Genomic DNA, 8635 nt, shown 5'->3' with positions numbered 1-8635 from the left:
GTGAGACATTTATCGGCTTGCAAAATATTAAGATTTTGGAGTGTCATTCTTTTAACATGACCTGATGCCTCGGTAAACGTCTGTACAAAAGGGATTCTATCCTGCACATTGTGCGTTGTGGAGCATCCTGCGTGTTTAGCAATAGCTTTAGTAAGTGCAGCGTCAATGATTGCGGCGGGATAACCTCTCTTAATGAATCTGTCATGCATCTTTGTAATCTGTTGGTCACGTGTGGCCGAATCAGAGCAGATACGCATGACGCGTAAAAACTGTGAGATCGGCAGGTTATTGAGCAAGTGTCGTGGGTGGGCACTATCATAATGTAGCAAGGTATTCCTATCGGTCGGTTTGGTATAGACAGAGGTATCAAACCTATTGTCAACTATGGTTATCCGTACATCAAGAAATGAGACACTGTAGTCGGATATGACAGGGTTGAATACTATCCCCGGATAGTATTCTGACCGGGAGCCCCGGCCCACCGGTCGCGGTTCTCCCCGCAGGCTGGCGACGCCGCGGCTACGGTCGGGGGCGTTCTCCTACCGGTACCCTGCTTATCCTGGATCCTGGCGATGGTTTCCGGTCTTCCCTCGTGTGGGTATGTATGTGGGGTCTCCGGTGGATGTCCTGAGGACCTGGATCTGAGGCAAGCTGGAGGCTGCGCTGTTCCCACAGCTGCAGCCTCCTGTGTCTTCCTCTCCCTCCCTCCCTCCCTCCTACATGGTGCTGGCTGGCTCCGGTGCATTGGACGGTGGTCACCACGGACGCCAGCCTTTGGGGCTGGAGTGTGGTCTTGGGCTCCCTGACCATGCAGGGTCGTTGGTCGCCGGCGGAGTCCCGTCTGTCGATAAATGTGTTGGAACTTCTGGCGATTCGCCTTTCTCTCCTTCATTGGTCGGCCCGGCTCCAGGGTCTGGCAGTCCGGGTCCAGTCGGACAACGCCACTGCGGTGGCGTACATCAACCACCAGGGCGGCACAAAAAGCGTGGCCGCGGATGCATGTGTGTTGCTTACCTGGAGAAGAGATGGCACCAGGATGCACTATGGGAAGAGGGCAAGCCGGCAGAGGCAGTGTGATGCTTTGGGAAATGTTCTGGTGAAAACTTTTTGGGTCCTGCCGTTTGTGTAGATGTTACTTCGACACGTACCATCTACTTAAACATTGTTGCTGACCAAGAACACCCCTTCATGAAAATGGTATTCCCTGATGGCAGTGACCTCTTTCAGCAGGATAATACGACCTGCCATACTGCAAAAATGGTCCAAGAATGGTTTGAGGAACACAACAAGTTTGAGGTGCTGACTTGGTGTCCAAATTCTCCAGCCCTGCATCTGTGGAAATTGCTGAAAAAACAAGTGCAATCCCTTGGAGGCCCCATCTTACAACTTACAGGACTTAAAGGATCTGGCTTGGTTCCAGATATGACAGCATATCTTCAGAGGTCTAGTGGAGTCCATGCTTCGTCGGGGTCAGTGCTGTTTTGAGGCAAAAGGCGGGTGGTCATAATGTTATGGCTGATCAGTGTATTTTAAAGCTGAAGTAAATATAAAATACACAAATTAATGCAAATTATGTATTCAGTGCTACATTCTTAGAGTATCCAAACCCAAGAGCAAAAATGTAATAGATTTCGGCTTACCAATCCTTAGATGTGGTGGCTGCATTTGTGTGTTTGTTTTTTTTTTTTTTTTTTTTTTTGTTAGGCTTTTTTCCTTTTATTTTCCTCTGGTGATCCGGCCAGTAAGTCTCTTCAACTTCCTTTAGCAGACCAAGTTGTCCAGCAAAAGTGGCAGATAAAGGGTAGAGACCAGGGCTGCAAATAACGATTATTTAATTAGTTGGCCGATTTATTTTTTCTATTAATCAGAGAAAAAAAAATACCATCTTTTATTTAAAATGAAATACACAAATGGAGAGTTACAAAACCTTCAAGTACCTTACCTATTTACACTTATTTGTGTATCATTCATCTGTAGATCCTCAAATCATCTCTTAATTCATGCTGACACTGTCCTTCTGGAGGGTGGCTACTTTTTGTTCCCTTTGATTCCTGTGTGTGTTGTAAAGTAGTCACCGCTCCAAGCTCGCTCCTGTCCTGGACTGCAATCTCAACACAATCTAGTAAACGAAACATGGGATTGTAGTCTATTACAGGAGTGAGCTTGGAGCGGTGGCTACTTTACAACAAGACAAGGACCATGAAAAACAAAAGTAGCCACCCTCCAGAAGGAAGGACAGTGTCAGCACCAATTCAGAGATGATTTGAGGATCTACAGCCGAGTGATACACAAATAAGATACATTTTTGTTAATAGTTAAGGTACTTCAATGCATTTTTAAGATTTACCTCCTCAACTTAATGTCACTTTTTAAAAAATAATGCAGCCACCACGTTTAAGGGGTTTTTATGCTGCCATATATGAAATGCTTGTTTTTGGGTTTAGATATGTTTTTTAAATGCATTTTTTTTATGCAGCCAGTATTTATTTTGCATTTATGGTCTCTTTTTATCCTTAAATAAAAACACTTCATTAAAAATGTTCTGCTGCTGGCCAGTTTCTACACTGCTTAATTTAGGGAGAGTTTGATAGAAATAGGCCAGCATCAGGACAGTTTTGCATCAATGAGAACAGGACAGTGAACCAAGGGCCAATGTTTGTCTCCTGGACAAAGCAGGTCTATTACTACTTAATGAAAAAGCATGCTTTCACTTGTAAAATTAATTTCCCCATATAGAGATCCCAATGTAGGATAATCAATACTAAATATAATTACAAAAAAATATTACAGTATAGATTCGGTGATAAGAAATTATATTTAGTATTCTTCATTGCAATCTCTATATGGGGAAATGTAATTTTATATGTGATAGTAATTTGTAAAGAGACAAATAAGTTGATGAATTCTACATACTTTACTGCAGTCCCCTTTCTCCGTTCTAAATAATAATCTAATAAGCAAGCATTGCTGTAAAAGCTACCTGAAAAGAGCCTTATTTTCAAACTGAAATGATTCATATTAGGTTGCTGCTGCTGCATGATTTTTTATAAGGTCATAAAAAAATAATCTATATTGCATGGCCAAATATGCACTGCCAAAGTACCCTGTTGCTGTCAATGAAAATTGTACTGTTCCATCACACCACATAGAGCAGTGGTTCTCAACCTTTCTAGGACCGGGACCCCTTGGTAACATTTGCCAAGTTGTGGTGACCCCCAACGTTAAAATTTAGGGTTGACGCTGCTGCTGCAGCGACATCTGACCGCGTGGCGGGAGAACGGACACTGCTGCGCTAGGAGAGGGCTGAGGAAGACTCTCAGCACAGCAGAAATCACACAGCGACCCACAGGTTGAGAACCACTGTTGTAACAGCTAAAATGGCAAACCATATAACACAAGCCGAGGGTGTTGGCTTTTATTATTATTATTAATATGATGATAGTCACTAGATGGGGACCTGTTGGAGAACTGCAGGTCCGCCTCTGCTGATTGACAGCAGCAGTGGGCGGGTGCAATAGCTAGTTTGCTATTGCAAAGTGAAATAGCCAATAGGAATGTAGCTATGCATTCCAATGCTGATTTATTTTATTTTTTTTCTGACTTACGGCGGCCGGGTCAGAAATAAAAAAAAAACAAAACAAATCACAGTGAAAGGTTTACTGTGCTCGATCGAGCAGATTAAACCTTTCCGGGAGAAAGGGTTTCTCTCCCGGGCGGCCGGGAGCCGCTATCTAATAACGGGAGGCTCCCGGCGACCCCTGGCAAATTGTCATTCGACCCACAGGTTGAGCACCGCTGGTTAAGCCATTCCCATGTAAAGCCACATGTAAAGAACCCTCTCCCTGCTGTATGGTGTTTTTTATTCTACTTATATTTTGCCTCCCTGGCTATTCCCCTTTGCACTCATCAATATACATTGGTACCTTGGTTCGCGAACTCCGCATCGGGTGACGAACATAACTGCAGCCATCTTCCCTGCTCTCGATAATACGAAATCACCTGCCCTCCATACAGCGTACAGACCTTGGATGAGAGGTTGGTGCTTAAAGTGACAACACGGATGGCGCCATGTCAGATACAGTCCATAATAGAAGTCACCAGTACTCGATGATATGTGCAAGAAGTAAAGCACTTTTTATTGAATCATCACATGCGTCAAACAGCCAACGGTTCGGGGCCACGCAAGGTCCCTTCTGGGCGACATAGTGACCTATGAATATGGTCACAGTCGCCCAGATGGGACCCTGCGTGGCCCTGAAACGTTGGCTGTTTGACGCATGTGATGATTCAATAAAAAGTGCTTTACTTCTTGCACATATCATCAAGTGCTGGTGACTTCTATTATGGACTCCATCTTCCCTGCTCTGACACATGGTCGTGGCTTCCTCTAGTCGAGATCGTGGTCTGAACACAGTTTAATTTGGTTCACGACCAGAATCATGGAATTAATTAAGATTGTACCACTGTACTAATTACATGTAATTTAAAAGACCTTTCCGTTTTCATTATATACCTTTTGAGTCCCATTGACATCATTGCTAGGTCTGTGTGCTTCTCTATGCAATGCTGTCAGATTAATGGCTGGAGACAGCAGCTGTTAGGGCGCTGTATATAGCTTTCTGAAAACATCACAGCACCCTGCCTCAGTACTATTCTCGGGAGCCCTCATGCTAGAAGTGTGCTGGCTTTTGGGAGGTGTTATGCGAATGTCAAAAAACTTTAATGAGTGTCTGCCAGGAGTAAAGGTGGCCATACACTTTACAACTATCGCAAGACCTTAGTCTTGCGATGGTTGTAAAGTAATTTTAAAAAAACGTACGATCTGCCCATCTTGGACAGGCAAATCGTACTCTCGATCATCGCAAGCCTGCCCCCCGATGACCGCAATGCTGAACGGGCAAGCACACCGGCCCGTTCGGCATTTGTCTCCCGAGCACCGTTCAAACCAGCCGAAAATCGTACGATTTTCGGCTGGTTTTCTAGCGTGCTCCCTAGACAAAAGACGTGCGACCGTACAGTAAAACCGGTCGCACGTCTTCCATACACTTTGCGATTATCGTACGATCGCGGGATTTCCCGCGATTATCGTGCGATAATCGCACAGTGTATGGGCACCTTAACTGTTACTCCAAGGCAGACTGGATTTGCATGAAGACCACTCTAGGAAACTTCCCTATGTATTGCTGAGTCTCTATAATTTAAAACTGAAATCAAATGAGTTAGAGGAGAGCCAGGTCATTCAGGCTGGGGTGAAAGAAAGAAATTATGCTGGACATCCGCTAACCAGAAAATGAGGAGGGCTCCTTCTGACTTGCGTTAGCTTCTAATGCACACTGTAAGATGTACACAGTGTGCAGTGAGATCAGAGTAAGCAATTTCAGTACATGAGGGGTGCCAGTAAAACTTTATGGCTGTAATTCAGCTTTAAGAATGTAACTAATTGCAGCACCAGTTTCCAGCAACACCCAAAGACCTCCCCTCTGGGTCGTGGCTGGTGGGCACACCAGGAATTCGGTCATCCATCCTACTCACTAGTGTGTTAATGGCCATCTAGAAACCGGTCCCTGCTGTCTCCCTGTCTGCACGTTCTTGGAACCACCGCAGCCGATATGCCTAAAAAGCTAAAGAATGCTGGAGGGTGTGCTGATCCTAGGATGCAAAATGGTAGTAAGACACCCCAATGGGATAAGGCAAGGGAGGTGGTAACATGGCTGGGTCACTTCGCAAGGAATTCTAACGCTGCTGCCTCAGATGAGGATCCTTCCCCATTTAATCCCTCCATAAACTGATGTGATGTCCGAACAGGGCTCTGTGGTTGTACTTATGGCAGAGTTCGATTCTCTGCAGGACCCACTGACTACACCTGTTCTGTAATAATAGTTACAATATCTCTACCTCCTGAGGTATGCTCCTCCTGAGCAAAACCTTGCCTCAGAGCCCACCCTAGATGTTTATTCTGCAGCGTAGCTCTGCAACAGCTTCCTAGCTGGTCTTACTACACAAGTCTGTGGGATGAGAGCTGGCATTTCTGTTTTGCATCATGATCTTCAAAAAGTTAGAAAGGATATCACAGTGTAAGAAAAAGGGTCAGTGATGCAGATAACATTGTTCCTACTGTTCAGAAGGGTAAAGTGGCTCTCCACCAGGCTCCATCTATTTCTTCTAAAACCAAACCAAACATATTTAGGAGAAAAACAAATTGTAGAAGTACATGAAAAATCGGAAGGCACCTATGCTAGAACTTTTATTGAGCAATGAATGGCTACAGGACACTATTGGCTCTGTCCTCTTTTTTTTTGCTGGGGAAAGGGCTCAACTCGTCCCTGCCAGCCCCTTTCTTTCTGGCAATCTCCCTCGTTCCTCTTCTGCTCCATCTGAACTGATAAAACATAACCTATGCAAGATGAGGGATCTCATAATATCATCTTGAATATAGCTTTGGAAGTTGAATCTCCAATACTCTGTTATACCCGGCCAATTGCATGTAGTGGCTAATGATGAATCATAGTATTTCGACTCACCTCTAGTGGTATTCCACTGGGTTTACAAACTTCACAATCATCCACAGACTCTCTGAATGGGCTGATGGGTCACTTCCACCTATGGTACTCCTGGCGGCTGTCTTTCTCTCCTTGCATGCAGGATCACCCTGCAGGTCATTATCCACTATGTTGATACAGCCTGGTGAAATTCCAAAATAAAATAACACTTCCTGTTTTGATGGCTGGTAACATTAATAGTTTTTTAAATTAGTCACTAGATAAACATAAGGCTTCCAGTCACCCTCACTTGCCTGTGCCTGCTGAGTGAAAAATTGAGTCTAACAGTCTTGTGCCATAGGCTCCACCCAACAGACATGGAGTACACATCACTCTAAAATGCCCAATTGACTGAGAATTGATCACCAGTGTGAGGGGCCACTGAATACTGAGCACCAATGTAGGGGTGGCACTGAACACTGGGCACCATTGTAAAGGCAGCACTGCAAACTGATCACCAAGCAAGGTGCATGGAGAACTGACTACCAATGTAACATGGGGACTGAGAACTGACACCAGTGTTAGCACTGACCACCAATGTAAGGAGGGCACTGAAAACTGACCACCTGTATTAAGGGGCTAAGCACAGATTCCTAATGAAAGAGGACACTGAAAACTGACTACCAATGTAATATGGGGATTGAGAACTGACACCAGTGTAAGGGGGCAGTGAGCACGAACTACCAATGTAAGGGGGGCGCTGAGAACTCACCACCTGTATAATGGGGCACTAAGCACACATTCCTAATGAAAGAGGACACTGACTACCCGTGTAAGGCAGGCACTGAGAACTGACCATAATAATAAAAAATTACCCCTAAGAGTTTAAAAACATTAAAACAGAAGAAACATTAGAATAAATAAATCCCCACAGAATCCACGTGAGATAATAGATAAAAGTCTTGTAATTGGCTTCATCCTTCTTTCCCTTAATCCTGACCTTTCTTCTAGTCCCTGCTGATGAGAAGCATCAATAAAACTATGATGCTATCGCCACAAGGCTTCCCTGTGGGGATAATGTGTTCACAGCAATGAGAAGTTGTGGCTTTTCATCACACATAATTGTTATGCTAAGGTCATTAGACCAAAAATGTTTTTTTTACACATTTGCGGTGTCTCCCACATCATTTATATTTGGCAATGGTTGTCTTCTCATAACTCCCATAAATCCTACATTTGTTGAGTACCCCATGTTATAGTTGTCCCATGGATGGTTTCTCCTATATCAGTACTGAATCTCTCTGGCACCTTTAGAATTGGCTTCTTGGTTGCTCCTCTGACTAATGCCTTCTTTAGGCAAATTTGTAGATATGCCATATGTTTCCCCCTTTAAGTAATTATTTTATCAGTGCACACTGATTTTGTGGTAGGAAAGCTATATTGAGTCATTACTCTGGAACAAGTATGTGGTGGCGAGACAGGGAACATTGTATCCATACTTTACTTTAATAGAACTGAGATTGGACATAAGCGCCCTTCCACTGTTTTATGAGCTCCATGTGTTCTTGTGTTGTCAGTTGTATGCATTGAAAGCAGCTTATCATTGTCCAGGCTGTCTTTGTTCGAAATGTAGACTTTCCTTCATGTTTGTGATGTTTTTCATTTATTCAGATCATGGTATAACTAGTAGCAGTAAGTCTCGTTTTCCTGAGCTTTTTTAGTAATGTGATTTACCAGTCACGCAATTGGCTTTCTCGGTTCAAATGAAACATACCCCGGCATTTATACACTTATGAACAACACTGTAACCATAAAACACCATAGTTATCATGAAATATGTCAAGGCAAATGTTTATTGTCCCAGACCTGTATAGAGATGTAAAAGCTCTGAAAACATCATGTTTTTATTTACATAATGTAATCACTATGGTGTTATTAAGTCTGGTAAAGGTGTGGATTGGTATTAAATTGCTGGGACAAATAACTAAAAATGGCTTTATATGTGGGTGATAGAAAACTCCCACCCTGTTTGGGAGTGGTGGTTCTAATTCTAGTGCTAGTGCAGCAAAAGGTGACCAAACTCATAAGAGGCATGGAGGAGCTCAGCAATGAGGAAAGATTAGCTGACCTGAATTTGTTCTCTCTGGAGAAGAGGT

This window comes from Nanorana parkeri, unplaced genomic scaffold, assembly GCF_000935625.1.
Source record: "Nanorana parkeri isolate BGI_ZX_2015 unplaced genomic scaffold, ASM93562v1 scaffold294, whole genome shotgun sequence".
NCBI classification, from domain to species: Eukaryota; Metazoa; Chordata; class Amphibia; order Anura; family Dicroglossidae; genus Nanorana; species Nanorana parkeri.
Note: the sequence above shows the minus strand (reverse complement) of the source record.